Raw genomic sequence first — 27,006 nt, forward strand, 5'->3', positions numbered from 1 at the left:
TGTGAAGAGCTGAGGATCTGAGGGAAGAACATTCAAGCCTCAAGAAATGGCAAGGGCAAAGGTCCTGGGATCAAAATAAGCTTAGTGAATTCCAGAAACATAAAAAGGCCCATGTGGCTAAAAGCAGAGTGAACAATGGAAGAGCAGAGGGGGATAACTTCAGAGTCAGGCAGGGGTAGATCACATAAGGTCCTACAGGCCATGTGAAGGATTTTGGATTTTTTCTAAGTGTAATGGGAAACCCATGTTGAGTTTTATGTCAAGAGGACTGATCTAATTCATCTTTTAAAAAGATGACATCTCTACTGTGTAGAGAACGGATTTTAAGGGGCAAAAATGAAAGCAGGGAGATGAGTCAGGAGGCAGGCTATAACCCTGTCTTGGTAAGAAAACGTTGTGGTTCAGATCAGGTGGTAGCTGATCCAACTGTGACTCAAATCACTGGAGAGAAATGGATGAGTTCAGAAAAAACGGAGGAAGAGTAGGCAGAAATTTCTGGTAAATTGAATGTGGTAAGAGAGAGAAATTGATTTAACTCTTAGATCTGGGGGCTGGTGGGAGTGTTGCACATACTTGTACCAGATGTGGTATATACAGGTATCTAGAGGTGTGTATGTAGACCTCTATATACTTTGTACAGGCCATTTACACATTAATTATTTCTCGCCAGAGTCCTATGATGTAGCTAATATTTCCCAAAGCTATTTCTGACAAAGAAACTGAGATTTAGAGAGGCTAAATAACTTGCCTCAGGTCATGTAGGTAGTAAATAGGGAAGCCAAGATTTGCACCCAGGTGTGCCAGACATCAAAAGCAGTGCACTTTCTCCTATGCGACAGCGCCACCCCTGGAGCTCTGATCAAGATTGCAGCTTGCCCGTAAGGGGAGAGGTAAAGAATACATACATACAGAGTCACACGTGAGGGGCTCTATATTGCCACAAGGCAATACCAAGGGGCTCCATATTGCCACAATTCCCTCTGGTTCCTTGAAGGGCTCTTTTCCATGTTTGGAATCTTACGTCTAAGAGATGTGAGCACGTTGGATGGAGTCAGAAGTAAATGAAATGATTCAGCAGATGGAGAAAATGACTTCTGAGAAATGAAAAGATTGCAGCTCTGCTGGGTGATGACTAAAGACGACATCAGACTATAACTATCTCATTGGTGGAAGCAGCAGGAAGAGGGGAATAGTTTTTTTTTTTTCTTCAGAAAGTAGAGAGGAATTGCATGAAGGGACAGGCAAAGAATAGAGTTCCTGAATCTGCTCTTAACTTTATGACGTTGGTGGCGTATCATGACTTTGCGTCTGAATATTCTCGTCTCAAAGGAATGAGCTATGATTGAGGTAGTCTCTCTAGAAAGGCATCAGAATCCACAGAAAACATTTCTTCTTCCTTGTATTTATTCACTGATCACTATTTATTAGTTCTCTACTTTGCAAGAAAAGGATTTGGGGCCAAAATATGGGTGTCCGTTTTGAATATTCTTATTTTACAATGAAACCTTCTTTTAAACGAGGCAGATATTATCATGACAATTCGTCCAAGTAATCGTCTCTCTGCGATCAGAATTAATCACACACTGAAACATATTAACTATCATCATGTGACAGAGTCTTAAAGGAGTCTGGAGAGAAAGGATGATGCTGGTACCATGGATCCCTATTGTCTAAATCATGCTACACTCTAAGGAATGGAGAGGCTAAAGTTTCAAACACAGGCTAGTGATTTCCTTGCATTTGCCATAATGTACGTTTATCTGCACATTTGTTAGTGAAATGAGAGAACACGGCTGCTTGATAACAGGGACAACTATCTGATACATTGCATGAATTATCTCCTGATATACAGTATGAAAATTATATCTATCAGGCTGCAAAGTTGGAGAACTTCAGTATATCAGTTACTTCTGGGCTGCTTGCAAAAGCTAAAGCCACTGAGGGAAAGGCTTCTTGAAAAACACACCTGTCCATTTCAGACATTTTTGAAATATATTCTTTTTCTGATGTTTTTGGCCCTCTGCCCTTGCTTCTAAATCATGGTTGGGAGGCCATCCTGCGACCCGAAGGTTAAAGAGAAATCCAAGTGGATGTGCTGTCTTAATGGGTTTTGAATAAGCTCCGAAATGACACTTTTTTTCAGGGTTGCTTATACAAGTTACACCTGCAAAAATGGGACTGAGTCCAGTAAGAAAGGACCTGACATTTTCCTGAATATGCAAAAAATGAGTGGGGTGTAGTCTGTATTCCTGTAGGCACTTGGCAGCCTCGTGGGTAAATGAGCATTTGTTTCCTGTGTACCATCTTTGAGTTGAAAGTGAGTCACACACTCATGAAAAGAGTGGTGCTATCTTCTTTTGTCTAGCTCTGTATGCTTTTGCAGTTACTGAATTTGTCTTAATGGGAATCTTGATCGTTTCTCTTTTGAGACAAGTTATTAGAATTTATTTTTAATCTGGAACAGGATTCATTTAAATATATTGTCCTTGATTCATAACTTGATTCATGGCCAGTATATAAAATTACAGGAATTTTCTATGGGGGAACAATCTTTCAGGTTCATATAATCATCTAGAAGCATAGGTTGGTTTCCAAGTGTTTCAACTAGTTTGCTTTGAAAATAGTAAGTATAATGTGTTGACTGTCTACTGTGTACCAGCCACTGTGCTATGTTTTTTATAGATTATTTCTAATCCATGCAACATGCCCATATGCAAGTAGCAAGAGCCCCTTCTTATAGCAAAGGAAAACAAGGGTTGGAGAGATGAAGTCACTTGCCGAAAGTCACAGAGCTGGTCATTGAATGAACTTGCATTTGTACCCATTTCTGTCCAACTTCAGGGTCTATACTGCCTCCATATGACACTTTGCCTCTTTGATAAGGTCATGTGATGACAAGTTTGCCCCAAATTCTTATTAGAAAAAGGCAGGTCAAAAAGTAAAAGAATGAACAATAATATCCCCCCATTTTTATATTTTGTTGATTAGAAATCACTTCTGGTCTTCCCCAGATGTGCAAAGAGGCTCCTTTGAGTACTGGAATAGCCTCCATGATTGAGGGGACTCTGGCTCTAGTCTTGGTTCAGCCAGCTCTGCCTGGCTTTGGCCTTGAAACTCCCAGGCCTCAGATAACTGAGAGTATTCTGGGGTACACACAGGGATGAATTCTTGCCCCCTTCCAGGTTCTTGGCGAGGGGGGAGAATAGCATATGGATCAGATGCTGATGTAGGCTTGCAGGAGAATTTTCAGACTCCTGGAAGAAGGAGAAGAGACACCAGAGCAGTAAACTTAATAGGAAAAAAAGGAACTTATCACAAGGAAAACATCTGAAAAGTATCAGCAGAGGCTGTGGTACCTAAAATTACTGCTAGACTGTCTGCAATTGTAAATCATTATTTCAGGAAAACTAGCTGAACAGCTAGCACTTTAGGACCAGGAACAAATAGTTGCACAGTTTGTAGTATTAAGGGCAGTTCCGACACTTTTCCCTTATTTCCTCTTGAAAATTGGACGGGGCATGCTTCTGAGGAGTTTACCATTTAAGTTCCCGATTTTTGCTGTGTATTCATTTTGCTTTTCCCTTTGCTCCATTAGCTCTATTTCTATGTACTCGCAACAGTGGAGCCACCGAGGGTGTGGGGCAAATGCCCGGTTGTGGAATTGTGGAAGAGTAACATCTCCAGTCTGAGGGTATCACACAGCTCTGATTTTGATTGGTTTCTTATGTACATTGACTTGGATTCTAGACATTTTTTAAACTGATTACAGAATGTCAACCCCCCCCCCAAAAATCACATTTGTTAGTCAAGGCAAATTTTCCAAAGAAGTTTGTTCATGGCTATGTAATAACCTATGCCTGATGTGTGGATTACTTAGCAATTAGGCTTATTCACATCTATCTCCCCTGTATTTCTTCAGGTGCACATTGGAGAGAACTTCCCATTACCCGTTTTCTATTTTTACAACTTGGCATTCACTTCCTCTAGCTACCATATCTGATTACGAGTGCTGGGGACAGAGCGGGCAAAGGATGATCTATAGGATAGACGCCAGGCTCTGTACAAATCGTATTGTTGCCTTTTTACAAAACATTGCTGTACTGTGTGTTCTCTTTGAGGGCTTTTATATGCAACTGAATGAGGGCTGAAGTTTTCATTAGAATGCACTCACACTGCAATTGTACTTCTCGATGAAAACCCGCTTTTGGATCATTAGACCCATCAAGGCTTCCTTTTCTGTTCACAGAATTATGCCGACTTTGTCAAGTTACCTTGGCAGGGATCCCCTGCAGTCAAAAAGACTGGTACCGGGGGCTTCCCTGGTGATGCAGTGGTTGAGAGTCCGCCTGCCGATGCAGGGGACACAGGTTCGTGCCCCGGTCCGGGAAGGTCCCACATGCCGCCGAGCGGCTGGGCCCGTGAGCCATGGCCGCTGAGCCTGCGCGTCCGGAGCCTGTGCTCCGCAGCAGGAGAGGCCACAGCAGTGAGAGGCCCGCGTACCGCAAAAAAAAAAAAAAAAAAGACTGGTAGCGAGTTTTGGTTCAAAGGGTTTTTTTTAGGAGGGTGGGGGGGGTTGGTACGCGGGCCTCTCACTGTTGTGGCCTCTCCCGTTGCGGAGCACAGGCTCCGGACGCGCAGGCTCAGCGGCCATGGCTCACGGGCCCAGCCGCTCGGCGGCATGTGGGACCTTCCCGGACCGGGGCACGAACCCGTGTTCCCTGCATCGGCAGGCGGACTTTCAACCACTGCGCCACTAGGGAAGCCCCTGGTTCAAAGTTTTTAAATATTACGTAACCTATTAATGTTTTTTTTTTTTGTAAATAACACTTTGTTATGAAGACCTTACAAACCTCTCCTTAAGACATTCTTACTCCAGATCCAGGCAAAAACACTTCAAGGTTTGTAAATGACTATTTCCTGACGTAAATTCTTTTTTATTAAAATGCAAAATGATCTTCAGGATAAAAAAAAAAAAAAATTACGAGCAGACTCCAGGCTGGCACAGCAAGCTGATGCAACGGGCAGAGCCTCTGCCTCTGCTCACCAGGAAATGAATGAATTCCTTTCCATGACTGTCAGACGGGGAAAGGGCAGGGTCATGCTCAGCAGGTCCTAGCTCATTCCTCCCCAGCCAGCCACGCCTTCCTTGTAGATGACAAGGCCTGTTCTTTTCCTCATTTATCACATCTACTTTTCCTTCAACGGCACTTCTGCTGAAAGACACTTGTGTCATTTTTATCAGCTACTCCAGCCCTCTCTGAGTTTTCACTTCTTTGGTTTCTGTGGCATGTTTACCCAGGTTCCCCTCTCAATGAACACCTATTTTGATCACACTGAAGGTTGTCTCAGTTATAATGTATTCAGTCACTGATATCAGAAAACACAGTTCAAACTGTCTTAAGCCATAAAGTAGAGTTACTGGCTCACAGAACTGGAAGTCCAGAACTATGTACGTATCAGGATTGGTTTGATCCAGGCGCACAACTGCATCACCAAGGAACTGTTTTGTTTCCTTGTCTCTAACATTCAATATTATCATCTTCAGGTTGAGGCTGCTGAGCTGTTATGGTCCCGATACAGATGCTGATAACTCCTAGTTCTACATACTTCCACTTCCCAAAGAGTAAATTACTATTTACTCCAAAGCTCCAGCAAACCCTCCCTGCTGTCTTGCTGGCCCAAACATGTATCTGGGGCCAGGTGGTAGGAGTAATCTGATTTTCTCAGCCCCTAAGAATATGCTGTATCCTTAGAGTCAGAATTGGTGTCAGCATCCCCAAAGCTTGTGGGCTGCTGCCAATGACAAAAATATGGGTAACAGGGGCTAGACGTTGGAGAGGCAAGCATTTCATCAGTCAAGCGCAACCATTTGCCTCCCCTGTCCTGTAAGTTCAAAACTCTTCATCTCCAGGCTTAATTTCAGCCCTCTCTAGATATATAAGATTTGTCTTTATATTGTCTTGGTCTACTTAAAGTGGTTGCTTTCTGTGGCCACATACTGATTCTCACACTAATATCTGCTGGCTGATGACCCTCGTGTCTCATCTGCTTATCTTAGTGTCCTAGACTTTTCCACGATGGGACTCTGATTACCTACTATCTGGATCTCCTGAAGGTCCTGGGGACAGAGTTTTAAAATACAGGATTCAGTCCTTGATTTAAAGAGACAAGATTTTTTACAATCCACCCTTTTCTAGGAATGGTTAGAAATTGTGAGTGCATTCCAAGTGACCGTGGGCTGACAGAGGTATGCTGCAGCCAGCTAGCTCATTGTCTCATCAAAGCTAATTATTAAATTTTCAGAAACTTTGCGAGCTGGTTGTTAAACATAGCCATTAAAAATTAAATTTACAATTTAAGTAAATAAATTTACAATTAAATAACGTTTACAATAAAGTTAATAAACACTCCAAGCTCGTCATTTCCTAATCATTTTACTATTTTGCTGTTACATATGCTCTTGAAGCTATTTCCATCTATTGTGCATGTAAATATTGTATATACTATACTAACTACGTATGTATACTGTATATATACTGAATCATTCTACACAATAGTGTGCTATTTGCAACTCTCCCCAACTCTGCATTCAGTGATGTAATGACGGTAGCTTAAAATTGGCCAATATGGGAGTATTTATACCATAGAAATTGGCAAACACTATAAATTAGGGATTTTTTAGTTATTAAACATTTACCAGCACAATGGATGGTTTTCCAAATGTAAAACAAGAATGATAACAGTATCCACATTACTAGCTCGATAAGAGTTTGCAATGATGTAAGTTGTATAAATAATCCAGCTCACGGTAAACCAGCTGATGGATCTTGGCGATGACGATCTCTTTCCCTGCCTTGTTAATAACAGTATATTTAACATCATATGATATTTAAGGGCTGACTCAGGGCGATCCTTAGGAGTATGAAATAATATTACACTGTGAGATTGGTAGAGTTATAGGAAGAGATAAAGCCCTATGCAGTATGGGATAGAATGATGTTGCCATCTGACTCCTGTGTGATAAGTGGGTCCCACCCTTCAGCCCACACTCTAGTCCTGGTACCACATTAACTCCCTCAGGGGTTTCTTCATCTGCTTCCACCTCTCTGCTCTTTTCCTCTTCTACTTGCTATACTTCCTAGAAATGGCCTGTGCCTTGGTCTTTGAAGGCCACTGAAGTACCACACTGGCTGTTAACATTCGTCTCTTATCTTACCTTCCTGAGAGTCAACTGGTACCTCTCTGTTACTACCGAGGTTGCTGCCATTCATCTCTGAAATATCCCTTTCTCTGATTCATTTTTTTCCTGTCTTTTCTGTCCTCTATTGACACCTCTTGGTTTTGGCACAAAATGAAAACAGTTTTGAGACACTAATTACCATTCTCCTTTTGCTTGGTAATTCATTCATTTGAAAACTATTAACCCCCTACTCTATGCAGAGCACGTGTACCTGATACATAACCAGATTGAAAAAGTACTTTGTGCGAAGTTCTTGGCAAAAGTTACAAATATAGAGATGTAGGAGCTATAGCAGAAAGAGAAAAGAGGTCACATTTCACAAGGAGGTGGGAAGGGGGAGGCACAGAAAGTCGAGAATACCTTCCCCCTTACTTGTGGTTTTGGAAATTTTCTGGATACTTGGCAATGTTGATGGACAGATAGCTGAGATTTTAGTTCATATAATGCCTCATGTGTTCCTAATTATTTCTTGAATGTCTTATCTCTCTAACTGCATTGTATTGTAATTTCATTAAGGACAGAGGTTTTTGGGGTTTTTTTTGCGGTACACAGGCCTCTCACTGTTGTGGCCTCTCTCATTGCGGAGCACAGGCCCATGGATTACTGCTGCTGAGCCTGTTCATCTGGAGCCTGTGTGAGATGCTGTGGAGGTATAGAGGGCAATAAGAATAACTAGGAAGACTTGACCTATTTCGAGACTTAAGAGCTGGCTTCCCTGAAGAAGTGATAATTAAGCTGAGAATTATTTAAGATTATAGCATGTGTCAAGGCCCTGTGGCAGGGATGGTGGGTACTAAAGAGAGACTTGTATGTTGTACCTCAGAGAAAAGTAGAAATGTGGCACATGATGAGGCTGTTGAGAAGAATGAGCCTGCAAATGAGACAGAGGATCTGGGAAACCTGAGACAGGGCTGCTGCATAGGAGCCAAGGGGAAGCAGAATTCGCAAAAGAGGAGCTGATCAAATATATCACATGCCTGTGGGTCAAATAAAATGAGGTCTTACAAATACCTGCTGGATTTAGGGTTGTGAGGTCATTGACAACCTACACATCTAGAGCTGTTTTGATGGTGTAGAGAAGATAAAAGTCAGACTGAAGTAGGCTACAGGATGAATGGGTAGGAGAACATAAAAAGAGAAAGAAAACACTCTTTATATGCTTAACTATATAAAGGAGAGGAGAAAAAGAAAGGGATAGTTGAGGGATTTTTTTTTTATTGTGGTAAAACATAAATAACATAAAATTTACCATTTTAACCATTTTTAAGTTCTGTAGCATTAAGTATGTTCATATTGTTGTACAGCTGTCAGCCTCATCCTCTAAGAACTTTTAAATCTTCTCAAACTGGAACCCTGTACCCGTTAAACAATAACTCCCCATCCCCCTCTTCTCCTAGTCCCTGGTGGCCACCATTCTCTTTCCTGTCTCTATGAATTTGACTGCTTGAAGTACCTCAATATTTGTCCTCTTGTGTCTGGCTCATTTCACTTGGCATAATGTCTTCAACACATCCATGTTGTAGCATGTGTCAGAATTTCCTTCCCTCTTAAGACAATAATATTCCGTTGTATATATATATACACCACATTTTGTTTATCCATTCATCCATCAGTGGACACATGGGTTGCTTCCACCTTTTAGCCATTGTGAATAATGCTGCTATGAACATGGACGTGTGTACAAATATCTGTTTGAGTCCTGGATTTCAGTTCTTTTCGATATATATTCAGAAGTGGAATTGCAATAGAATGGTAATTCTATGTTTAATTTTTTGAGGAACCACCATGCTGTTTTCCACAGCAGTTGCACCATTTTACATTCCCATCAGCAACGTGCAAGTGTTCCAATTTTTCCAGATCTGCAGCTCTCACTATTTGTTATTTTTGGTGTGAGGTGATATCTCACTGTGGTTTTGATTTTCATTTTCCTGATGATTAGTGATGTTGAGCGTCTTTTGTGTGCTTATTAAACATTTGTATGTCTTGTTTGGTGAAATGCCTATTCAAGTTCTTCGCCCATTTTTTTTAACCAGGCTGTTTTTCCACTCTTGAGTTTTAGGAGCTCTTTATATATTCTGGTTATGGATCTCTTATCAGATATATGATTTGCAAATATTTTCTCCCATCCCATAAGTTGCCTTTTCATCTGTTGCTTGCTTCCTTTGATATGCAGAAGTTTTTAAGTTTGATATAGTCCCACTTGTCTATTTTTGCTTTTGTTGCCTTTGCTTTTGGTGTCATATCTAAGAAATCATTACCAAATCTAATGTCATTAAGCTTTTCCCCTATGTTTTATTCTAAGAGTTTCATAGTTTTAGCTCTTACTTTTAGGTCTTTGATCCATTTTGAGTTAATTTTTGTATGCCTATTCCCAAAAGGAAGAAACCTCTTCAATTCTGTTTATTTTAATACAATTTATCTTTCCTAGTTTACCCACCTTATAGAGTTGCTGTAGTGATAAGACAAATATCTAAAATGATATCCATGGCATATCACTTCCAGTTTTAATGACATAATAAAATTATTTTGCCACATTATCCTCTCATAAATTACCCTGAAACAACAAGAAAAATGATAAAGAGAATCAAAAACTCCATTTTTAATAAAATTAAGAGATAGCTATTACCCTGAACCATAATATATAAAAGTAAAAAGCAGATAGAAAAGTGATGCTATAGTGTCTGATTCACTTTCGTCATCTGCGTTCTGGTAAATAATGACCTCACAGTTCTTTTCTAGGCTGTGGATCTGTATTTTATTTATATCAGCAAAACTGAAAGGCCCATTCAAGTGGTTTTTCCAAAAGAAGAGTTGGTCTGTCCAGATGTAAAGCTAAACTTTCGTCTCTTAAGAGCTAGAAAATCTCTTGCTTATCTAGGGTTAGTCTCAAAAAGGATCTCATTTTCTCTAAATACACTGGATAATACCCACTGTAGAAAGTGTAATCCATAGATTAAAACCCATTCTTTGGTTTATCTCTTCCTGTGGAAATGGAGGAATTCCTGTTACCAAATATGGCATCCATAGACCTTCAAATACTACATGTTTACATTTTGGTTTAAGTGAAACAGAATTCAAAGAAAGCATGGCTTTGAAAACCCCCAAATTCTGCCTTACTTTTTCTTCATTGGTGCCATTAGGCATTTCATCGAGCCCAGGTATGTATTTTCGTGGGGCTTCTCACTGCCCACACCGCAGTTGCGGAAGTGCCAAGCTGGCTTAGTCTATAGGACATTTGGGAATTGTCTTTATGGAAGGAATTTAATTGGTCTTCCCCTGGGTGGTACAAGTCAGGGCAAGATGTACTTACTCCCATATAATGAATACTGATACAGCAAAATAAATGACAAGTGGTTCCAGCCCTCACCCTCCAGCCTAGTTCTTTCCATAAAAAGATAAACAGTTGGCCAGATACTCAGAATAGGGAAAGCCACAGAGTCGGCTCTTCTTTTGCTTTGTTTCTATATTAACAGTAATAAAAGAAGTTGAAGTTGAGGAATAGTTTCCCCGCACAGAGCTCCCTCCGGTGCAATAAACATGTAGGTGAATCCTTTCTGATCTGTACCAAGCCTCTCTGACTACCCTCAGAGGGAGTAACACATGGGAACATTGCAGACTATTCGATAACTCGCTGTGCTGTAGTTTGCAGATATGCGGTGCATATCCAAGAAAGAAAATTTAGCCTTTGCACTCTGGGAACTCACTGGCCTAATTATTCTATTCAGACCTTCTGTCATGAGAAAACAATTTAGTCCTCTCTCAGCCCCGCTCATGGTTAATGGAACAAATGACAAAAGAGGAAATTGCAGCAAAGAGGCCAAACGAATTGCACTGGGGTGTAAACTTCAGTCACCACTTTGGACTAATTAAGGGATAAGGCTGATTATAAAGCGTGAACATTCTGATTAAGGAACATTTTAAAAGAAATGTAACCTCACTTCTAAACATGAATGATTACCACCAGTAGTGGTTAGAAATAGGCAGAGGTAGATCCAGGCCTACTGGGAGGAACAGGAAAGACTGTTTGTCAATCTGCACCTTGCTTGCAGAAGCCGTTGCTGAAGTGCTTGTACAGCTTTGCGTCTTTATAAGGATAAAGCTCCTCTCTCCAAAAGCAATAATAGCAACATGGGCTCTCTCCCTGGCGCCCAGAAGCCAGCTTCTTTATTCCACTCATTCATTCATTCATCTGACAAATATTTTTTGGGAACCTTCTATGTGTCAGGCACTGTTCTTGGTGATGAGGACTCAGCACTAAATAAAAAAGAAAAAAATCCTGTCCCTCGTGGAGCTTTGGAGAAACAGGCAATAGACGAGTAAATAACTAAAGTGTATAGTCTGTCAGATGTGTTGAGTGATTGAGAGGAAGAAGAGAAAGGAATTGAGTGAGAAGGGTAAAGAGAGGGCAGGGTTGCAGTTTTCAGTGAGGTGGCCAGAATAGGCCCTTTGAGAAGGTGATAGGTGAACAAAGACCTGAAGATAGATGGTCAGGCAGCAAGCCATGTGTACATCTGGGAGATGACTATTTCAAGCAGAGGGAAGAGCCAGTGCAATGGTCCTGAGGCATGAGCATGTTGGACCAGTTCCAAAAGCAGCTAGAAAACTGATGTGGTTGGAGAAAGGGAGAGAGTAGTAGGAGATTCGATGAGAGAGGAAATGGGTGGGTATGAGAATGGGAATAGGGCCCAGATTGCATAGGACCCCCTAGGTGATTGTAAAGACTCCACTGGTATCTTGGACCATGAGGTGTATGCAGTAAGAAGTGGAGCTTTTGGAATTCTGTAAATTGAAAATTATATTTGGTCAAAATCTCTGGCCATAGGGTACTTAAGCATATGTATGCTTGACAGTATACATATGACAGTATGACAGTATGGCCAGAGATAGGTAGGTAACTCCTCAAATAATAAGCATCTAAATGGCAGATGGTGAGAATTGCCCTGGATGTTTAAAGTTGTAGATCTCACTGCCAGTTAAAATTACTAGTCAAGGGACTTCCCTGGTGGCGCAGTGGTTAAGAATATGCCTGTCAGTGCCGGGAACACAGGTTTGAGCCCTGGTCGGGGAAGATCCCACATGCCGCAGGCCAACTAAGCCCGTGCGCCAGAACTACTGAGCCTGTGCTCTAGAGCCCTCGAGGCACAACTTCTGAGCCCGCGTGACATGACTATGGAAGCCCGCACGCCCTAGAGCCCGTGCTCGGAAACAAGAGAAGCCACCACAAAGAGAAGCCCGCGCACTGCAACAAAGGGTAGCCCCCGCTCGCTGTAACTAGAGAAAGCCCGTGTGTAACAACGAAGACCCAACGTAGCCAAAAAAGAAAAAAAGAAAAGAAAAAATTACTAGTCAAAAGTTACCTAAGTTAACTGAGAATGCAGTGGTTTCCTGAGACAGAAGCATCTTTTAACTATGGGAATATTTAGGATTAGTATAAAAATGTTTAAGAGTCAGAACCATAGTATTAATATTGTTATGTAGGAATGTGTGCATAATTTGAATTTTATATGTTTGAGGAAATCTGGAATCTTTGAGTGACAATCTTATAATTTCAATTTCAAATGTGTATTGAATAATTGATTTTGGTGAGTACTACTAAGGTTACATACAGTATTTGAATATTAATCATAGTCATAAAGTTAATTTGATATATCTGGATTACTTAAATATTTGGAAGGGTTTGCCAATCAGACATTTTTAACTTAAAAGAAAATAGAATATATTAAATTTATAAATAATGTTTACAATATTTGAAGGTGTTTAGGTCACCAAGGGTATAAGTGGCAATTAACCAGCATTATTCCAATCTCCTTAACAGGTGGTTGTAAATATTTGCTAGGTTTTTAAATAGAATAATAAGTGGAAGGTAAAAGCTTAAGGAAGAATTAGGCTTCAGCATCTATAACTTTAATAAAAGGATATTAATGAATAATTTTTCTGTACCGACAAGTACCCTTAACTTTGCCAGAACGTTCATATTTATCAGCAGTTGTTTACCATATGGTTTCTAGAACTCCATTTTTGGCCACTTTTTACTACTCATTTTCCCACTCACATCTTCGTTTGCAGCATGTATTTTAATGAAATTACTACTTAGAAGGGGAAAAAAGAGACTTCTTGTGGGGTCTTGACAAAATTCTGGGCTATGGGAGGGGGAGTGTAGCAGGATGTGAACTCTTTTTTTCCTGCCATTTGGTAGCTTTCCTTTGCTAATAATAGTTCTAGAATACTGGAATGTAGCCCAGGCAGAATTAATTTACAAGATTATACGTTATGCACATCTCTTCTGGAACAATGAACTTTCCATTATGCACCGTATTTCCTAAAATTTATCATCTTATAGCAAGAAATGTACCTGTGTGACAAAGAACAGTGTGCTCCAGCTTGTGTCAAGCTAATGAGATATCCATTAAAGGATAATATTTATTCACCTGACATTTATTGAATAACTATGTAGTTCCATGGTAGGGAGGGAAGGGGTTCTTAAATAGTCTTGAAAATTATACTACAATCTACACCTTGAATTTCTGTTTTTGGTGCATTTTAAAGTAAAGCTACTATATGTGATAAATCACTTAGTCTGTATCCTTCTGGCTTCACAGCCACGATGAGGTCAAATTTAAGAGCTTCTCAGACCTGACTTTAAGAATGGGAACAGGCTCCGAGAGGTTTTTGTTTGTTTGTATATACATATTTATTTATTTCTGAATATATTAAGCAAGAGGAAAAATTGTGAAAATCTAAAAAGGTGAGTTTAATACTGCTTGAAGATTTATAAATTTAAGTCATATTCATCTTATGTTTTGCTGTAGCTCCTTCTGAATTTTGATGTGTTACAGATTTTATAGCTTTTTGTTTTTGTGTGTGTGTGTGTGTGTGTGTGTGTGTGTGTGTGTGTGTGTGTGTGTGTGTGTGTGTGTGTGTGTGTGTATTTCCTAATAGAAGCATATGTTTTTGTTGATATTTGCGAAGGAAGTGACAGTAAATGGAAAAGGCCACCTTAATGCATGCCAGTGAAATAGAACTTGAGGGAACTATGCGTACAGTAATTATCAAGTACTGTCAAGAACTTGGGAGAGTTTTTTTTTTTGTAAAGAAAAAAGTGTTCGATAAAACTGAATGCATTTTGTAATTGGAGACAAAAACGTTGGCCTTTCATAAGTTTTGACTTAGGTTTTTTTCAGGAGAGATTCACCTGGGATAAGGGCATTTCTTCATCACAAAGCCCTCCTAACTCTGTCCCTGACCCCAGCCTCCTCTCCCAGCCCGGTATGAGTTGTTCTCTGTTTTATATTTCCATGGAAACTTGTGCCTATCTGTGTCACCCAGTATTGAAATATTTATGTAGATTTGTTACTTCATTGTATCAGAGGATCCCTGATGTCTAGATCTATTTAAACATATAGCAGGAAGAAAATTATCAACAAGGAGAGAAAATAATCAAGAGACAAATGGCAGGGATTAGAGAGTAAGAATGAGAGAGGGATCTACTTGGGCAAAGTGTAAGATGTTCCCAGAAGCTTCAGGGTGCCTGAATATTGCAAAGGACCAAGAGTAATTAAAATTCTCCTCAGCAGGTTGCTCAACGTCATTAATCATTAGAGAAATGCAAATCAAAACTACAATGAGATATCATCTCACACCAGTCAGAATGGCCATCATCAAAAAATCTACAAACAATAAATGCTGGAGAGGGTGTGGAGAAAAGGGAACCCTCTTGCATTGTTGGTGGGAATGTAAATTGATACAGCCACTATGGAGAACAGTATGGTGGTTCCTTAAAAAACTACAAATAGAACTACCATACGACCCAGCAATCCCACTACTGGGCATATACCCTGAGAAAACCAGAATTCAAAAAGAGTCATGTACCACAATGTTCATTGCAGCTCTATTTACAATAGCCAGGACATGGAAGCAACCTAAGTGTCCATCAAGAGATGAATGGATAAACAAGACGTGGCACATATATACAATGGAATATTACTCAGCCATAAAAAGAAACGAAATTGAGTTATTTATAGTGAGGTGGATGGACCTACAGTCTGTCATACAGAGTCAAGTAAGTCAGAAAGAGAAAAACAAATACCGTATGCTAACACATATATATGGAATCTAAGGGGAAAAAAAGGTCATGAAGAACCTAGGGCCAAGACGGGAAAAAAGACACAGACCTACTAGGGAATGGACTTGAGGATATGGGGAGGGGGAAGGGTAAGCTGTGACAAAGTGAGAGAGTGGCATGGACATATATACACTACCGAACATAAAATAGCTAGCTAGTGGGAAGCAGCTGCATAGCACAGGGAGATCAGCTCGGTGCTTTGTGACCACCTAGAGGGGTGGGATAGGGAGGGTGGGAGGGAGGGAGATGCAAGAGGGAAGAGATATGGGAACATATGTATATGTATAACTGATTCACTTTGTTATACAGCAGAAACTAACACACCATTGTAAAGCAATCATACTCCAATAAAGAGGTTAAAAAAATAATAAAATAAAATAAAATTCTCCTGAATCACATATTACAACAGTCAAGAACTTCTGTGAGTAACAGAAGAAAAGATCAAAGTTTAAATGCAACACAATCTCAAGACTAGACCACTAGGGAATTATATCTTTGTATGCCCCTTGGAGAGATTTTTGTTCCTACTCTGGGAATTCTTAGTGCCTCATGCAATGTGGTTTACAGTAGGTGCTCAATTCATACTACTGATTGAACGCTGAGCTGAACAGCTTTACACGTGCCATTCTCTGCTTTGCATGGGCTTGTTTTCATCCCTTGGAATGGACGTTTTCAGATGATTCCCTCCGTTATATTTTGTATATTCTGGCTCCATAATAGATATTAGGTGCTGATTAACTCTTATTAACTATCTGTTTGAGAAATTTGTACAAATAATACTGGAGTTGCTTAACAAGCAAATTTTTACTTGACATTTTTAAGAGGCATTGAATGTTTACATCTGTGTTAGTAGTCCTAAGAGTTAGAAGTACTGCAAAAACTTTTATTATTAGATTAAATGATTGATAATCAGGAGCCCATGTGGTGAATTTCTGGATGTTAATTTTGTATTATTTTTCTTTTTCGTGTCTACACATAATCTTACATTTAGCTACATGATTCTCCTTCCTATATGATAGCAAATATTTCAGTGCTAGGAGGCAGGAGGAAAATAAGTGATGCAGGCAGGTTGACTGAAGGTCTGTATAGTCCAGAGAGAGTCTTTAGGGTTCCAGATAATTCGGAGGAGTGTGGACTCTCTGAAATCGTTTCTGGAGGTTTCCTTTAATTTGAGGCAAATGGGGTCATTTATCCTTCTTTACCAGCTCTGACTGTGTCAGCTACTCTGATATCTCAGCCAGAATAGTTCAGTGGGATAAGGAGGTAGTGATGAGGGCAGTGAAAGTGATACAGAAGGAAGAGATTGTGGCAGGGGGTGAGGATTGGGGACTGGGTTAGATGGAGGAGAGACAGGGAGAATAAACATGACCCTCTAACCACGTGAGCCCTCAGCCCTATAATTATAAGAATTAGCATCAACACGAACGCTCAACTCTATATTTACCCACTATTGGTCTTCTGTAATGACCTCCAACCCTCCACTTTGGGAGTTGAGATTAGGCAGTTGACATTAGGGTAGAGCCAGATTGATTGCAGAGAATTTGTGTCAAAGGCAAGTGATTTGGGAATTTTCTTTTGCTTTATTAAGTTTGCCTTTTTTCCTTCTTTAGGTATAGTTAACTAAACATTGGCTCCATGTTCCTGTAATAATAGTGAATTGTTTACCTACTATCGTTGCTTAGACTTTTCTAATTCACAATCTCTCTAATACTTAAAGCTGAGTCTTGCAAAAAGACTTCTGGCTTATTTTTTTCCTAGCAACTGCTGGCATATGGCATTTGGTAGTCCATCTGGAACTTGCAAATAATACTATAATAAAAGTCTATTATAGGAGATGTTTGACTTTACTAACATTCATTTTGTGTTCGTACATAACTTTTTATATACAGTTATTTTGAAAAAAGTATTTCATGGCTTAAAAACTTGAAGAGCCCCTAATGTAAATGACTGGAATTGCTTGAATAATAATGTGCCGAATCTATTTACTTGAGTTGTTCAATGATCTGTTAACATTCTCTGGTATTCTAATAGCTACAGGATCAAAACTGGACACATTTTGCTTTATGGGTTCGATTTTATTCTAAGTACTTGGAGACTGTGCTTTCTTTTCAAAATGTTCAAAATAATTTGTGTCTATAGGCTAATAATAGCAACACCTAGAAGAGCTTTTCTTCCTAGATCCTTGTGGGAATGATTTGAATATGCTGTAAATATCTTAATAATTATATCAGATAGATATCTTAGATAATTATAGATATCTTAATAATTATATCAATCGGGATGTTTTCAATTGCAAATGGTTAAAACAATTGAACCTTAACTGGCCTAGGGGATTTATTATTGGTTCACATGCCTAAACAGGCCAGAAGTAAAGCTAGTTTTCACATAAATTCAGAGCTTCAAATGATTTTGGTGATTCATCTAGTCAGTTGGCCCCATTCTCCAGTGGGTTCATCTCTAATAATTAGACTATGGTTTTTGAAGGTTTCAGGTGTATATTCTAGCTTTTTCAACAACTCTGGTAGAAAAGAGAATTTCCCAACAGTTAGGAACAAATGCCAGTGCTAATTCTCATTGACCCTGAACATACATCTTTCTGAGGCAGCAAGAATGACGGTATTCTAAAAAGAAACAGGTGAAATTAATTGTATTAATACAGTTGATCCTTGAACAACAGGGTTTGAACTGTGCAGGTCCACTTATACAGGGAGTGTTTTCAATAAGAGCAGTACTACACAATGTGTGGTTGGTTAAATCCGTGGGTGAGGAACCACGGATTCAGAGGGCTGACCTGGGACTTGATCTCATCGCTGGATTTTGGTATCCACGGCGGGTCCTGGAATCAATGCTCCAGGATACTGAGGGAGGACTATATGTAGATTTTCTATTGTGCAGCAGGGGTAGGTGCCCCTAACCCCCGAGTTGTTCAAGGGCCAACTGTGTGTTTTATTTAACTAATATGTTAAAAATATACAATTTCAGCACATAATTGATATAAAACTTATTAACGAGGGTTTTTTGGTTTTGTTTTTTCCTGTACCAAGTTTTCAAAGTCTGACGTGTCTTTTCACCCTTAGAGCCAAGCTCATTTTGGTCCCCCCAGCCTTCAGGTACTCCATAGCCACATGTTGCCAATGGCAATGTTTAGTTTCTACTCTCAGACATTTATCCTAAAGAGAAAATACACAGATATTCTTACATCTCAGATGCAGAAATCTTTAGCATGTCTTGCTTAGGAACAATGGTCATAAATTCTTCTGTTCTCAAAGAAGTCATTAAATGTCAGGTTGATGTTCAGGCCTCAAAGGTGGTATGTGTGGGGAGAACAGATATTCCCATAGCTCTCCCGTAATATCTCTCTGGACTTCGTTCATACATGTTTTTTCTGGTTTTTCTTTTTTTCTTTTGAGCTTTAAACCATTTCATATCAAAACCACTACCTGTTTTCTTTTTTAATGAGACAGACTGACCTGATTTCAACCAGTTTTAAAGATGGACTCTATCTTTTTAAGACTTCTGCTCTCATTTTCTGCATGTCATTAAAGAAACTACTAAGGGAGAAGAAAAAGAACATGTCTCTTCCTAGTCTAGGATAACTTCTTCTTAACCTCAGGTAGACTGTATAAAACCATGTGATTTGATACATTTATATCATTGTTCCTCAATCAGAAAGTTGATTGGCCTCCTTATTAATTTGTTCATCTTCCCTCTTTTTCTTACACTCCTCCTTCAAAGTAAATATTTTCATTGTGGGTTTTATAAAAACAAACTTGTGTAATTTTTACCATAATAATAAAATCTTAGGATATTGAAGATAATACATTCTAATACAAAAACTTATTGTTAAGTAACTGTTTTCTTTTATTTCTAAATCTGTTTATACCAGAGAGTAAACTTTTAACAACAGCTAAACAGCATTTAACAGTGGTTTTAAATCAAAATATAAATTAGGTTTACTACAATTATTTTGCCTTTTAGAAATGTATAACAAGATTATTAAGAATCTACCACCCCGATGTTGATACATGATACCTGTGGGAGATACCTGTCATTTGTAGCTGCCTGTATTAATTTCATATGTGCATAACAAAATGCCAGAAAGCTGGTAGCTTAAAACAGCACCCATTTATTATCTCATCATTTTATCTGTCAGGAGTCTGGGCAGGTGTAACTGGGTTCTCTGCTCAGGGTCTCACAAGGCTGAAATTAAAGTGTCGGCTGAGGTCTGCATCTCATCTGAGGCTTAGGATCCTCTTCCAAGCTACTGTGGTCATTGGCGGAATTCATTTCCTTGCAGATGTCAAACTCATGGACCCTGTGTCTTCAAGAACAGCAGAAAAACCCCTCTCATGCTTCAAACCACCTCTCAGAAAGGACACATTTCCTTTTAAGGGTTCACCTGGTTAGGTCAGGCCCACCATTTTGGTTAACTCACAGTCAACTGTTTAGGACTCTTAATTACATCTGCAGATCCCTTTTGCTGTGTAAGCAATCATGGGTATAATGCCAGGGTGTGGCAATCATAAGGGCCATCTTAGAACTCTGCCTACCAGACTTCCCAGAGGGTCTTGAACACCCTCTGTCTGTTGATAGTTCTCCACACTGTGAACTCCATCTTCTCAGGGCAATTTCCAAAAAACTTGCATTCTCAGACTCCCCTGTGGTTAAGCTGAAGGCATGTGACCTTGGTCTGAGGAGTCAGATGCCCGTAAGTAGGACTTAACTGGGAGATGAACTGCAGGAGGAAGCAGGTTGGGGATGCTGATGTGGAGGTGGTAGTGACCATGGTGACACGCTGCTCAGGCCGGTTCTGTGGCGTGGTTCTAGGATTTCTTCCTAGAGGCTAGTCCTGAGCCTGTTTCTCCAGCCCGACCAACAATTCCCTGAGCGATCTAAGAAATTTAAGATTTATTAGAATATATTAGCTCTCCATAAATTCATTTTCTACCTACACTAACTTCAGTAGATTGTGTTGCTTACAACTTATAGCCCCAATTGATACAATTCCTAATATTCTCTATGTACACCCTGCGACTCTAGAGGAAATAATGTCTTTCTGATACAGTGAGATTCCATTAAGGTATTTTTCCCTGCTGGAAAAAAAGTCTCTGATTTACTAGAGAAGTATTTTATGTCTATTATTTCTTTACTATTACCTTATTTACATTTTCTGGGACATGATTACTTTATTAGAAGGGACCTATGAGCTTTTATAAAACCAACATGAAAATAATTATGCCGCATTATATGCATGACTTAAATCTCATCTCGATATCCCTTCATTTCATGTCACCCCCCTTCCCTCAATCACACCAATACCTTTAAAAGATACAAATAAATCATTATCACTCAATTCTGTGCTATCTTCTCCAGGCATTAAAAAATAATCAAACCGACTAGAATTTGCCTGGAAATGTTCCTCCTGTTAAAGTATTTGCATTTGTTTAATGTTGACTGGCAACGACCTAATTGTCCCTGCCGAATTCTTGCGTAAAACTTTTCTTTACAGTTTTCAAAATTCTAGATAAGTTGAACTTTTACTACACTCACAGTTTTTCTCTTCAGGTTTATGGTGTATGATTAATTACATTCTAAATTACAGGAGAAGAGGTATGAATAGCTGCAGGTGTTTTGTAAACAAACTTGAATTAGGCAAAAATGCTGCATTTTCTTTCATATACTTTAAACCTGATTGGAATTTACTGGTCTATTTTATGTCTACCATAATAATATTTTTAATCAGTGTCATATGCTGAAACTTCAGTTTTATGAAAAGTGTCCTGTCCTTAATGATAAATAATCTCATCACTACACACACACACATACACACAGAGATACACACACAAGACACATTCATTATTAAATATTTTGCACCTGAAATAATTTCAATTTGTTATTCAATTCTTATTCAAATCATTTAATAAATGATAAATATTTTTGCAGATTGGCCTCAATGTAAGGTGAAAAATAATTTTCAATTTTTTTTTCTTTTGCTCAGATGTAGACCTCTTTCCTTCATAGCCCCAAACTCACACTTCTCTTCATACCTAGACGCTTACCTTGTTGATGTTCAGTTTTCTCATCTCTAAAATGAGGCAGTAGACTCTGGGATTCTAAAATTCACCTCTAGATGGCTATTATGTATCTAAAGTAGTATTCATATTATTAAAGACATCATTCTCATCATGCTATCATTTATCATCATCATTTTTGCAAATGTAATGTTTACTGAGAGTCTATGCTATTCTACTTTTTCTTCTGTCCCATTTTATATTCTGAAAACATTTTAGCTGGTAGATTTTTTTTTTCTTTTTCTTTTTCAAGTGCTTTTCTCATGGAGTTGTGTGGAAGAAATCATCAAGAGGATCTTGGAGTTAATGACGATTGTTTAATGAAATTACTGTATTTAAATAGTGATGCGTTTCATTAACAAAATGCTAGTAATCCATTTGCACCATTTTTTAACCAGCTCCAGTCACTAGCCAATCTGCGCAAGTAAGAGTGGATCTCAGAAATGGAAAGAGAAAAACTCATTTTACCTAAATGTTCCGTTGGGTGAATATTTCCATTTCGAATAAATGTATTTTGGATACTTCAACAAAACTGCCAAATATTCTCTTAAAATTTCTGTTCCAAATTGTTGCTGGGATACTTCATGCACAGGGCTAAGTGCCCAATGGATTCTGAACTGTAAAAAGAGTAATATTCCTAAGCTTGATTCTTCCTGGACCTTTAAACACCAGAATCCTTTATTAGGTGATATCAGTTAGGGTTTGTTGGTGGCAAACAACATAAATTAACTCTTAAAGAGTAAGATAGTAAAGGGAATTTATTGAAAAAATAACAGCTCAGAGAAGTAAAAGAGAAACTTTAAGAGCCAAGTTGAAGAAATAACAACAGAACAGCTCAGGATCCCTGGGTGTTATAGGTGCAGGAACAAACACCTTTAAGAGTTAAAGATTTATAGGGGATGAATCAGCTCCAAAGATTCCAGTTGTGCAAACAGACAGGTGTTCACTCAGCACCCATTCCAATCCCTTCTCCTTTCTTCCACCATTGGAAGTTAGGAAATGAAAGTACATAATTTCCTCGTCTCCCAGTTAGGCGGGTCTATGTGACACAATTCAAGCCCTGGGCAGAATTTTTCAACCCTCTACTTCTTTCTATCTGGAAGGTAAGAGTGATGCCTGAAAGTGCAGTAGCCAATCTATGACCATGAGAATCTCCACTGCATACTAAGGACGGTGGTGCAAGAAAATAAAAGAGGCTTGGCTTCCTGATCCTTTCAGTGAGCTGGCATACCTGCCATGGCCTGCCATCCCCAAACTTCTTATTTTGAATCTAAGATCCCTTACTCAATTATGCCGCTGAATTGTGGGTTTTGGCTCCTGTAACTGAATACATTTTAGCTGAGAGTCATTCAGGATTTATTTTCTGATTGACTTAACTTAGGTCGCAAGCATAGTCCTTGGCCGTGAGAATCCTGGGCACTGTTATTTAATATTCTCACTGTGGCTGAAATGGCTGGATGATTTTCTTACCCATTTCCTTGTCTTCCTGGGCATGGCTGGACCACAATTCCAGTCTCCTTTCTCATTAGGGTTAGTCACAAGACTGACATCTAGTCCTTAGAATGTGAGCAAATGTGATGTATGCCACTTCCTGATGTGGCCTGTAGAAACCTCTCCTGAGTGCTCAAGCTCATTTCCATTTCCAGCTGAATGGATTGAAGAGGATTCCTGCATGATATTGGCACTTATGAGTTGCAGATGGTGAAGTCACAAGATGGAAGGAATCTGGGTCTCTGAGTCCTCTGAACCACTAGAAAGACAGAAGTCAAACCAGAAATATTCACTGGACATTTATGTGAGCAAGAAATAATTATTTTTTGAGGCAACTAAAACTTGGGGCATTCTGTGTTACAGCAAGTAGCATTACTTTAACTCATATACCCACTAAGACAGTATGAAATGGGAGGAAGAAGAAGGAGCTGCCCTGGAAATATGAAGGTGCCATTGCCAGAAGAAAGAGAACAAACGCTGGGCAGGCAAGAACACTAGTCATCCACTACAGCAACCACCGTAAGGATCCACTGGACACCTTATCTGTGTATCCATTTATGAACCATTTACTGCAGGCTGTGGTAGGCTGAATAATAGCCCCCTCACCCTGCCCTCAAGGTGTCCATATCCTAATCCCTGAAACCTATGAATATGTTACCTTACATGACAAAGAGGAATTATGTTTGCAGATGGAATTAAGGTTGCTAACCTTAAAATCAGGAAGTTGTCCCAGATTATCCAGGCGTTTTGTAATTATAAATGTCCTTAGAAGTGGAAGAGGGAGGCAGAAGAGGAGTGAGAAGGACCTCCCTTGCCTTTTCTAGCTTTGAGGATAGAAGGAAAGGACCACAAGGCAGGGAATGTGGATGGTCTTTAGAAGTTGGAAAAGATAAGGAAACAGATCCTCTTAAGGGCTTACAGAAAGGAATGCAGCCCTGCTGGCATCGTAATTTTAGCCTCATGAAACCTGTCAGACTCCTGACCTACAGAACTGTAAGATAATAAATTTGGATTGTTTTAAGCCACTGTGTTTGTGATAATTTGTTACAACAGCTATAGGAAACAAATATGGAGGCCTCCTATGTGCTAGGCATTTCGTTTTAGTTACTGGGAATATAACAATGAATAAAGATATGTCCCCTTCCTTCAAGGGGAGAGAATACAAAAATTAATTTCAAAGTGTACTCAATTGACAGGTGGAAGTTTGGGGGAAAAGTGTGAGAAGTGAGAAATGCAAGGGCAGCAAAAATCTTTGCAGGAGGAGAGTGGCCCCTGTAAAAGCCCAGAAGTGACAGCGAGTGCTAAAAGTATTGAAAACTGCAAGTTGTTCTGATTGAAAGGAAGAGAGTATTTGAGAGCTGAGGATAAGATCACAAAGGTCCTGGTAAATCTCACTGGGAGCTTAGACTTTCTATAGATGGCAATGGGGAGTCATGAAAGGGTAAGAAAGTAAAGGGATGTGATCAGAATCCATTCTAGAAGTAGTCTGTGGTTTCAGAGTAAAGTATGTATTAAAAGGGGATGGATTTATACATAGGAAGGCCAGTCAGTAGATTACCACAGATTATTCATGTGTTCACTGCTTCTCAAGGGGAAGGACATTACTCTGGACTGAATGTCTGTGTCCCCCCAAATTCATATGTTGAAACCTAGTCCCCCGAGTGATGGTGTTTGGAGGTGGTGACTTTGGGAGGTGATTAGGTCATGAGGGTGGAGCCTTCATGAATGGGATTAGTGCCCTTATAAAAAAGGCCTCAGAGAGATCCTTTGTCCCTTCTGCCATGTGAGGACACAGTGAGAAGACAACCATCTCTGAATCAGGAAGCAGACTCTCACCAGAAACTGAATATGCTGGTACCTTGATCTTGGACTTCCTAGCCTCCAGAACTGTGAGAAATAATGTCTGTTGTACATAAGCCACCCAGTCTATGGTACTTTGTTATAACAGCCCTAATGGACTAAGACAGACATCATCTTATTCACCAGAACTTGTGGAACATACACCCAAGTTCCTCAACGCAGCAAAATTACAGATTCTTTTCTACACCCCAGTACAACTAAGACCTCTCTGAGAACTGCCTCCTGGTCAGCAGGGGCAGGGAGAGTCTCATGACACTCTGGAGGGAGGAGAAGGTCATCCTTGTGGTCATAAGTTAGTAATCCTCAAAGAGGTGATTTGAAAAGGGTACTGATAAATTACATTATGAAAGAATTATAGTATGTATCCAGTAAACACTAAGGAGATGCTTTGTTGATTTAATTTCCTTTCTCTATGATTGGTATTCAAGCAGTATTTATTTATTTTTGTACATGCCAGGCACTGTTGTAAGGATAAATTCTTATAACAGCCCTATTCAGACAGTTCAGTTATCCTGATTTTAGGGATGAGAAAACAGGGTAACAAATCTTAAGATTCAAACTGAGATCGGTCTGACTACAAAGCCCATTATTTCAATCATTCTATTAGATTGCATTTGTGGGACCTGTGAATTACCCATTGATAATATCCAGCAGATAATTGAAAGTAAGTGACTGAAGTTTAAGAGAAAAATCTGGCATACAGATAAACATTTCACAATAATTGGCATTTAAGTTACAATTGAAGATAAAGGATTGGAACAGCATAACTAAGCAGTGACTTTCAAACCTTTTGACGACAGAAATTGATTTTTTAATAGTGACCCACTACACACACACACACACACACACACACACACACACACTCTTTCTCTCTCTCTCTCTCTCTCTCTCTCTCTCTCACAGATGCATGTGCGTCTCCTGTAATAACACCTATCTTTATTAAATGTGATATATTCTCTTATTTTTGATATTCCTCAGTGCAATTCAATTTCATTTAAAAATGCTACTTGCGATCCATTAGGCTGATTACATGATCTAATAGTGGGCTGTGCTCTACAGTTTGAAAACGACTGCCTGTAGTAATCTGTAGTGAAGAAGCCGACGACTGCCGACGACTGGCGACCCACTGATCATACCTGCCACGGAGATGTGTTCTCTTTGGCCCACTATTTCTGGCAGACAGATGTGTTAGGCTCGAGCAAAATTTTATTTTATTTATTTTTTTATTATTTTTAATTTAATTTAATTATTTTTAAATTTATTTTTATTATTTTTTAATTTTATTTATTATTTATTTTATTATTATTTAATTTTATTTATTATTTTTTTAATTTTTAAATTTTATATTGGAGTATAGTTGATTAACAATGTTGTATTAGTTTCAGGTGTACAGCAAAGTGATTCAGTTATACATATACATGTATCTATTCTTTTTTAAATATTGGAGATTTCATATAAAAGTCTGAATTTCCAGATTCTTTTGAAAAATGAAAAATTTTGCTAATGGTTATTTTACCTAGTGGAAGACATTGACTGAAGCTGAGAAATAGCTGCTTCCTGGTTCCCCGCAGACTCAGCCATTCCACTGACTCATTACCTCACTGACACTGAATATCAGCGGCCATTTAAGATTGTGCTTGTGATGGATTTTTGTTTTCTTATATGAGAAAAGATAGTTCTTTGCTGTATCAAAAAATAAGAGAGCATTATTTGTCTCCCATACGACCTGCTTCCTCTATTTATGTTCAGAGCCCTGTATGCACTTGGGTTTGTGATCCGTAGTCCTGTAGAGTGTTCAGGGCAGAGCACCAAGATGGAAGTCTGGGCAATACCCACAATAAAAGAAAGAGGACAAAGAGCCCTAGAGAGATACTGAAAAGGAATAACCAGAGGGTTTGGAGCAAACCCACAAGAATAGGATATTAAGGACATTGGGGGTCAAGAGCATCCAATTCAACCTGTAAGGTCTTTTAAAATTTTTTTTTAATTTATTATTTTTTTTTTTTTGGCCATGCTGCATACCTTGTGGGATCTCAGTTCCCCAACCAGGGATTGAACCTGTGCCCTTGACAGTGAAAGTGAGGAGTCCTAGCCACTGGACCGCCAGGGAATTCCCTATAAGGTCTTTTTTAAGTCAAAGATGTTTGTGAATTTAATTGGCAAAAACTGCCAAAGAAGATTCTGCTCTCTTTAGGTGATTCATCTCAGTATCTGAGTGTCAC

This window comes from Tursiops truncatus, chromosome 11 (assembly GCF_011762595.2).
Source record: "Tursiops truncatus isolate mTurTru1 chromosome 11, mTurTru1.mat.Y, whole genome shotgun sequence".
In the NCBI taxonomy this organism is placed as follows: domain Eukaryota; kingdom Metazoa; phylum Chordata; class Mammalia; order Artiodactyla; family Delphinidae; genus Tursiops; species Tursiops truncatus.